Source organism: Panthera uncia, chromosome D1 (assembly GCF_023721935.1).
Source record: "Panthera uncia isolate 11264 chromosome D1, Puncia_PCG_1.0, whole genome shotgun sequence".
Classification (NCBI taxonomy): domain Eukaryota; kingdom Metazoa; phylum Chordata; class Mammalia; order Carnivora; family Felidae; genus Panthera; species Panthera uncia.
This window is the reverse complement of record NC_064808.1, coordinates 1,654,499-1,662,698: the sequence shown is the minus strand read 5'-3', so window position 1 is coordinate 1,662,698 and position 8,200 is coordinate 1,654,499.

Genomic DNA, 8,200 nt, shown 5'->3' with positions numbered 1-8,200 from the left:
CCGACTTGCCCACGCTGTCGCCAACGCTTGTTTCCTGGGGTTTTTGTTTTCTAATAACCATCTTGGTGGCTGGGAGGTGTGTCGCTGAGGCTGCAGTGAGTGTCTCCTAAGCCACGAGTGCCGTGATGGCACCTGTGTCCCAAAGACCTCGCGGGCCGCTGGGTGGGAGGGGGCGGCTTGTCGCCAAGCCCAGAGGAGGCGGTGGAGGCATGGCCTCTGGGAGAGCAGCGGCATGTGGGACGTACTTGGACTCTGGATGTTGTTAGCGGGTAGAATCGACAGAATTTGCCAATCTTTTATGTGGGCCGTGGTCGTGAAGCATCAACAATGACTTCAGGGGTGCGGGGGGTGCCCGGGGGACTCAGTCGGTGGCATGTCCGACTCTTGGTCTTGGCTCAGGTCATGATCTCATGGTTCATGAGTCCGAGCCCCGCGTGGGGTGCCGCACTGAGAGTTCGGAGCCTGCTTGGGATCCTCTCTCTCCCTCACTCTCTGCCCCTCCCCCACTCGCGCTCTCTGTCTCTCTCTCTCCAAATAAATAAGTAAACTAAAAAAAAAAAAAAAGAAAGAATTACTGTAGAGGTTCTGGCTGAGCAGCTGGGTGAACGGCATGGTCATTTACGGGGACACAAATGAACGCTGCGATCAGGGGCGTGTTAATCCCGAATGGGAGATGTTCTTGGCGTATTCTAGGTCGAGAAGCTCTTGGCGTATTCTAGACCGAAATGTTCTCGCCGTATTCTAGATCCCATCCCCTTCGCTTGCTGAGTCTTGAAGCTACATGCATCAAAAGACGTAAAAAGATTTACATCTCAAATACAGCTGCTCCTCGCCCTTCGTAAGTGAAATATCTGATTCTTCTAATGATTTTTCTTGGATTTTATTTGACATCTGTTTATTTTGTCCCCAGGCCCCTGGCATGTCCCTTTCCAGCTTTCCTTTGTAAATTCATGCCACAAATGTGCTGTTCACTGTTATCTCCCATTGGTTACCCCCAAGTTATTTAAAGTGATTTTTTTTTAGGTTTTTAACTTTTATTTATATTTGAGAGACAGAGAGAGACACAGCATGAGCGGGGGAGGGGCAGAGAGAGAGGGAGACACAGAATCTGAAACAGGCTCCAGGCTCCGAGCCGTCAGCACAGAGCCCGACGTGGGGCTCGAACCCACGGACCGCGAGATTGTGACCTGGGCTGAAGTCAGACCCTTAACCCATGAACCCCCCCCAGGGCGCCCCCTAAAGTGACGTTTTAAAGTTTCATGCATATGGTACAAAAGTCAGAATATGAAAAAGGGCAGCGGCCCGTCTGCCTCACGTCGCTTTGGATTCAGTTGTCCGCTCACAAGTAAGAAAAGTGTTCCGTAAGGGCTTACTACCTGACAAGTACCCTGATTTGTACCTTCAAGCACCACTGCCCGGAGCGGGGAGGAGGTCCTGCGTGGCTGTGCACGTCTGCGGAGGGGGGTGGCAAATTTTCTGGGTCTTTGCCGCCAGAGTATCTCCTTACTTACGTGTACCTACTTACTTACATCACTTACGTGATGACACCCAGTGCTCATCCCAAGTCCCCTCCTCAGTGCCCGTCACTCACTTAGCCCATCCCCCCACCCAAAGCCCCACCAGCATCCCTCAGTGTGTTCTCTGTATTTAAGAGCCTCTCATGGTTTGCCTCCCTCTCTGCCTTTGTCTTATTTTTGCTTCCCTTCCCTTATGTTCGACTGTTTTGTTTCTCAAATTCCACATGAGTGAAATCATAAGAGATCTGTCTTCCTCTGACTAATTTCACTTAGCATCATACCCCCTAGTTCCATCCGTGTTGTCACAAATGGCAAGATTTCATTCTTTTTCATCGCTGAGTAGTATTCCTCTGTGTGTGTGTGTGTGTGTGTGTGTGTGTACACACTACATCTTCTTGATCCATTCATCCATCGATGACCATTTGGGCTCTTTCCGTACTTTGGCTATTGTCGATAGTGCTGCTGTAAACATTGGGGTGCATGTGTCCCTTCGAGACAGCACACCTGTATTCCTTGGATAAGTACCTAGTAATGCAATTGCCGGGTCAGAGGGTAGTTCTATTTTTAATTTTTTTGAGGAACTTCCATACCGTTCTCCAGAGTGGCTGCACCAGCTTGCATTCCCACCAGCAGTGCAAAAGAGACCCTCTCTCTCCGCATCCTCGCCAACATCTGTTGTTGCCTGAGTTGTCAATGTGAGCCATTCTGACAGGTGTCACGTGGTGTCTCAGTGCGGTTTTGATTTGTCTTTCCCTGATGATGAGTGATGTGGAGCATCTTTTCATGTGTCTGCTGGGCATCTGGTTGTCTTCTTTGGAAAAGTGTCTGTTCATGTCTTTTGCCCATTTCTTCATGGGATTCTTTGTTTGCTGCTGTTTTCTCTCACTGCCTCTAGAATTTATTCATCGCCTTCCATGCTCGGAAGTGTCATCAGGCAGCGTCTGTGTGTGGGACTCTCCCAGGGCTCTGTCCACATGGAAAACGTGTCTTCAGTGGGGGAAATGCTTCTGCACTGTCTGTGGTTCCTTCTCCCCTGCAATGCTCACCCTCTGCACCCCTACAAGGTTTATCCACAGATTTGAACTCCTAGTCTTTGTGTAATGACCTTCACCAAGTTAATTAGCCTCTGTTAGCTTCAGTTCCTGAATCATGAAATCAGCCTTAATAAACCAATCTCACAGCCGGGCATGAGGATTAAAGCCACCAGAAGGACACCAACCCCTTGCCGCCCCAACAGTGCCCTCCTGAACCAGAGCACGTGCTTCATCCTTCCCATTTGGGGTGTCACGTCTGCAGAAGGATGGCACTTCCCAGCCCCTGTGGTGCTTGGGGGCTGTGTGACTTGCCCCGGACAATTAACTGTGTGCAGATGTGCCCCGAGTCCCTGTCCAGCTGGAGTGTTTCATTGCCAGTGAAAGGCCCACCGGGCACTCTTGTGCTCACCCCCAGTAAATGACAATGTTCCAGACGGGGTCTGCTCTGTGGGTCAGATTCTGCCATGAAGACAATCTAGGAAAGAGCCCCGCTGGCCTTCATCGGACATGCAGCATGAGTGGGAAACAGACTTTTGTTTATGGCACTGAGCCCGGGGGATGTCCCTTGCTGCCACACATTCAGCCGTGCTGACCAATCCACGGGGGTCGGCAGAAATCCCCTCCCCTTCGTCACCTTGCATCAACAAAGCGACTGCCCGTGAGCGTTTCCCAAGATGTTGCCAGCCTTGCCCAGACTGTCTGTCCTTTATTGACCAGGTTGATGGAAGTCCGGGGAGGACTGGCCACCCTCACGTTCGAGCTGGTTCTCAGCACTGATCAGCCCGGCCAAGGTGGAGTTGGCATTGGTGGGCCAGAAGACGGCATCCACAAAGCCACAAATCAGAAGCTTCTCCTGCTGATGACAGAGGAACCGATGTCCTTATACTCCTGGCTGGTGACCCACATGTCCTTGAAGGTGGAAAGCGAGCACAGGATGGAACCCCCCACCCAGGCGCCGTACGTGGAGTCAGAAGTTATATCTTATTTATCTGTTTATGAGAGAGGGGAGAGGGAGAGGGAGGCAGAGAGAGGGGAGAGCAGGAGAGGGAGGGGAGGGGGGCGGGGCAGGGGCGGAGGGGTCAGAGGAGGGAGAGAAAGAAGCCAGAATCAAAATACTCCTCCAAATTTGAGACATAAACCTCCCGAACACACCTCCCGGACGGTCATTTCTTCCCTCCGTGCAAATGCAAGGCATTCCAACCTTTACAGGGGCTTGTCGGTGCACGTGCCGACTGCCCGTAGCTTCAAACCACGGGACAAAAGGAGCAAGAGCGGGAAGGAGTCACCCTTGGCTCTGAGACTCACTCTGAGATCTACGGCACATCTCCGAGTTGGTTAAAGTCCATGTGGGAGGCATGGGTGCTTTGCAGAAAAATTAGAAAATACAGATAAGCAAACAAGAGTCACAAACAACCTCGAGAAACCCCTTGAACGTTGGGGTGCACAGCCCTGGAGACTCGCACCGTGCCTCGCTCTGACTCCCGCATCGACACCTGCCCCCGCGTGCGTTCCCCGCACCTTGGATTCGGAGAGGGGGCAGCCTCCAAGCCAGGTCAGGGCACTTCTGGGCTGGGAGGAGCCAGACATCCGTGCTCCCATCGCCAGGGGGGGACCACTGCTCTGCAAGGTTCGAGTCACCTGCGCAAGGTCAGACAGTTGTCATCCTGACGCGCTCACTGCCTTTCCTTGCCGCCCACAGACACATCAGGAGAGGACAGCCTTGTTTTTGTAAAACGAGAAGGCAAACGCACTGCTACAGGGATCCGGGGGGAAAGGGGATCTGGGGCGAGGACTTGGAAAGTCCAGGTGGCAGTGGGGTGAGGGAGGATGAGTCACCAGAGTCGGTTACCGTCCTTCACCGGCTCTGGCACACCACAGAACCCGGCCTGGGGCGAAAACATCGGCTGCTGTTGGTGAAGAGAAAAAACGCTGCCGAAAGGGTGAGTCAGGAGCGGGGAACAGAGCACCTTCAGGGTCAGGCATCAGGCAGAGAGGAGACAGTGAGTCCCAGGCACCCACACCCTCCGCCCGTCTTTGCTGCCACCCACAGGCTGTCACTGGGAAGAGTCACCTGTGACCTCTGCATCTTCTCTGAACACACGCAAAGGCAAACAAAAGCGTGCCCCAAACTGGGATGGTTCACGCATTCAGGAGAACGCAAAACTACCAACAGAAAAACGGCCAAAGGGTTGACATAAGCAAAAGGTTTAAGAAAGTTTAGAAAAGAAAATAAAAGAGGGGGCGCCTGGGTGGCTCAGTCGGCTAAGCTTCCGACGTCGGCTCGGGTCGTGACCTCACGGTCCGTGAGTTCGAGCCCCGCGTCGGGCTCTGCGCTGACGGCTCGGAGCCCGGAGCCTGCTTCGGATTCTGTGTCTCCCTCCCTCTCTGCCCCTCCCCTGCTCACTCCCTGTCTCTGTCTGTCTCAAAAAGAAAATAAAACATTTTTTAAAAATGATACAAAAAAGAAAATTAAGAGGACAAACTCCCAACAGCAGGGAGACCTACAGAAGTACTCACCTTCAGCAGGAATTAAAGAAACGCGAATTAGAGCCATCGGGTGCTTTCCATCCGGCCAGTTGGAAGAGCTTTAAAACCAGGGCCTCGTGCAGAAGGGGTGAAGGCGGGTGGGAGGCATGGGCTTCTGGTGGGGGAAGGCACAGGTGAACTCGGCCACCGTGGCACTGTCATGGGGCTGCCTGGTGGCAGGTGCCCCCCACACCCGCAGTGAGCACAACGTACCCGCTGGGTCTCACCCCTGAAGCTAACGTGACGTCGTGTGTCGGCTACCCTTCGGTTCCCAAAAAGGCAAAAGCAAAGAAAAGCCTAGAAAAGCAACCGACGTCCCCGTGCCCGAACGAGCGGACGGGCGCGAGCCGCTGTCCCCCTGTGCCGACCGGCCCGGAGGCCGCCGGCTCTCGGGCACAACCTGGCCATCTGTTCAAGTAGCCTGACGCCGAGCACACGTTTCTGGCTCAGGAAATCCACGTGTACACATGGATTCTAAGGCAGAAAAAAAAAATTGTAAACAAATAAGGGTAAATGGTGAGCAGAGCTTTAACCCAAGAATCTTGTTAGGGCAGGATTTGGGTTGTCGGGAGGAAGGATCGTTTTGAAGGCTGGCCCGTGGGAACCAGCGGCTCTCGGAAGCGGTTCTCCCCCTTCAGAGGAAGGACCGGGGCGGGGGGGGCGCCGTGGAGGTTAAATGCGCTGCACCCCCTCCCTTCCAGGGAGAGTCCAGACGGGAGGGCATCAGGCGGTGGCAGTGAAGGGAGACAGGTGCACCTTCGAGCTTCATATGGAGGAGTTTTGGGGGGCTGGAGGGCTTCCCTGAGGACTCAGAAGAGGGGTGGGTGGAAAAGCTTGGTCCACACGTCAGCTGGGCTGCCGGCAGGGCGGGACAAAGCCGACGGCCGGACAGATCCCCGCTGCGGGAGTGGTCAGGACACAGTGCAGGGAGGTAGGAGGTCACACGCCCCTGACTTCCGTTCGGGACTAAGCTGTGCCGTCCCTTCTGATTTAGTGACCTCACTGCAGGCCACGGCGCTGACGCTGAGTGCCCCCGAGAGCCGGCGCGTGAAGGGCACGGGGCCTCGCACGAGGGCCCGAGGGGCCAAGGTCTGGGACGGCGGGTAAGATGAAATAATGGGGCCGCAGGCATCCGCAGGGAGGAGGCAGGCCCGTGCCAACTCCCCGAGGCCACGGACGGCACTGAGCACGCGATCGTGGAGGCCGACTGCAGACTCAGGAACCCTGTGTGGGCGTGCCTCTCGGGCACGGAAGCCGGCGGCGACAGCTACTATTTCGTGGTGAGGAAGCAATGGAAGGGATGGGCGGGTCACAGCGTCCCGCCCTCCTGCGCATGCTGTGACACGCGTACAAACAGGGCTCCGACGTGGGAGACTCTGTGCGTCTCCGGGTTTGCCTTTCCTGGGAATTCACGAATCTTCTCTGTTGTCCCAGTGACTGCCGGCCGGTGGCAGGGGTGGGAAGGGAGGATGGACCCACGCTGCCCAAAGCACGGATGGCCGCCCTGCGCTCACTCTCAATGTCACCGTGGCCCACCAAGTCTGGTCACCAAGTCCGGCCACCAAAGTCTGGCCACCAAGTCCGGCCACCGTAGTCCGGCCACCACCAAGTCCGGCTGGGGAAGGAGGGAGGGAGGGAAGCAGGTAGGCCAGGGGGCAGGTGGGGCTCTGGGCAGGTAGCAGAAGACACCGAGAACTGAGCCAGAAAGTTCTCTCAGAGCCCCCCACCTGCCAGCAGGCCTGAAAGCCGGGCTGAGGCGTGAGGTGGCTGCTGGGGAGCTCAGGGACAGAGGGACTCAGTCCGTCCACACTTCCCGCCTCTGGACCCTGGCGGGTGTGCTGGTGGCAGAGCCCGTGGGTCTGCGGGGACGTAGCGGCTCAGCCCCTGCCCACGCGGTGTGCCGAGTGCCCGTACCTTGACCTGGCGGGGGGAGGGGGGGGTGCAAAGGGTAGCGGTGAGCGGGAGCCTCGGGACACGACGGGGCTGGCGTCTCCGGCAGGGACTCCCAAGAGCTGCAACGTAGGAGCCCGTTGTGGGGGCCCCCGCGCGGCAGGTCGGGGGGGCCCGCGGCCTGCCTGAGGCCCAGCTGACATGGGACACCGCGTAGAAGCAGAGGCCGCGAGGCCAGAAGCAAGCAAAGAGCAGGCTGCAGGAGGACAGCTCAGTGGAGGCGGCCCAGGGTGGCCGAGGGGGAAGGAGGCCTTTATTTAACCCCCATGGCGTGGGTGGGTCTGTCCCTCCAGCCTCGGCCAGCCAGGCTGGGCTTGTGCCCGAGGTGGCTCGGTCGAGTTAGAGACAGTCAGCAAGGTACATTCTGCACTGTGCTAAGGGGGCCAGAAGTTCCCAACCCCTTACCTAGACCTTACTTGTAGGTTTTCTGCCATGACCGCGAGCCACTTTCATAGGGAGAAAAAAAGAAAAGCAGTTGTGAAAACCGGGGCCAAAGAGAAGTCAGTCTGACCAGGACATTCTGGGGAAGGGACAACCAGGGGACCGACCAGGAGAGGGCCAGTGGCCGCCGGGGGCAGGGGCGGGGTGACCAGGCGGGCAACGGGAGCCCCAGGGCAGGGAGCGACTCCGTCAGACCGTCGGGGTGGACACCCGCCACCACACGTCCCCTCAAACCGGCAGAGGGTGCGAGCCCGGGAGGAGCCTTCCGTGAGCCGGGGACGTGGGTCGGCAGTGAGGCACCGATGCCGGTTCCTTTGGGCGACAGACGCGTCACGCTCGAGCTAGATGTGTGTGCAACGGGCCGAGGCGGGGAGTGCGTAGAACTCTCCCCTTTCTACTCCGTTCTCCGTAAAGCTAACACTCCTCTAAAAGGCAGAGGCCATTAACTTAAAGCTGAATATATACGTCGCGCTTTTACAGGGTGCCAAGACGACGGGGGAAGCCGGCGCAAGGCCGGGGCCGGGCGGGGTGACGGGCTTCCTCGAGCAGGGGACGGGCTTCGGGCCTGCCTCTCCCCCGGCCGCCTGAGCCCGTCCTCCTCCCGTCTACACCCCTCCCTGGGCTCGTGGAGCCCGCCAGAGCCCCCGGCCCAGCTCCAAACTCTGTAACATCCTTGATCTGTTCTCCAACAGGCACCAGAGCACCACTTACCTCCCCGAGCCACGCACCCCA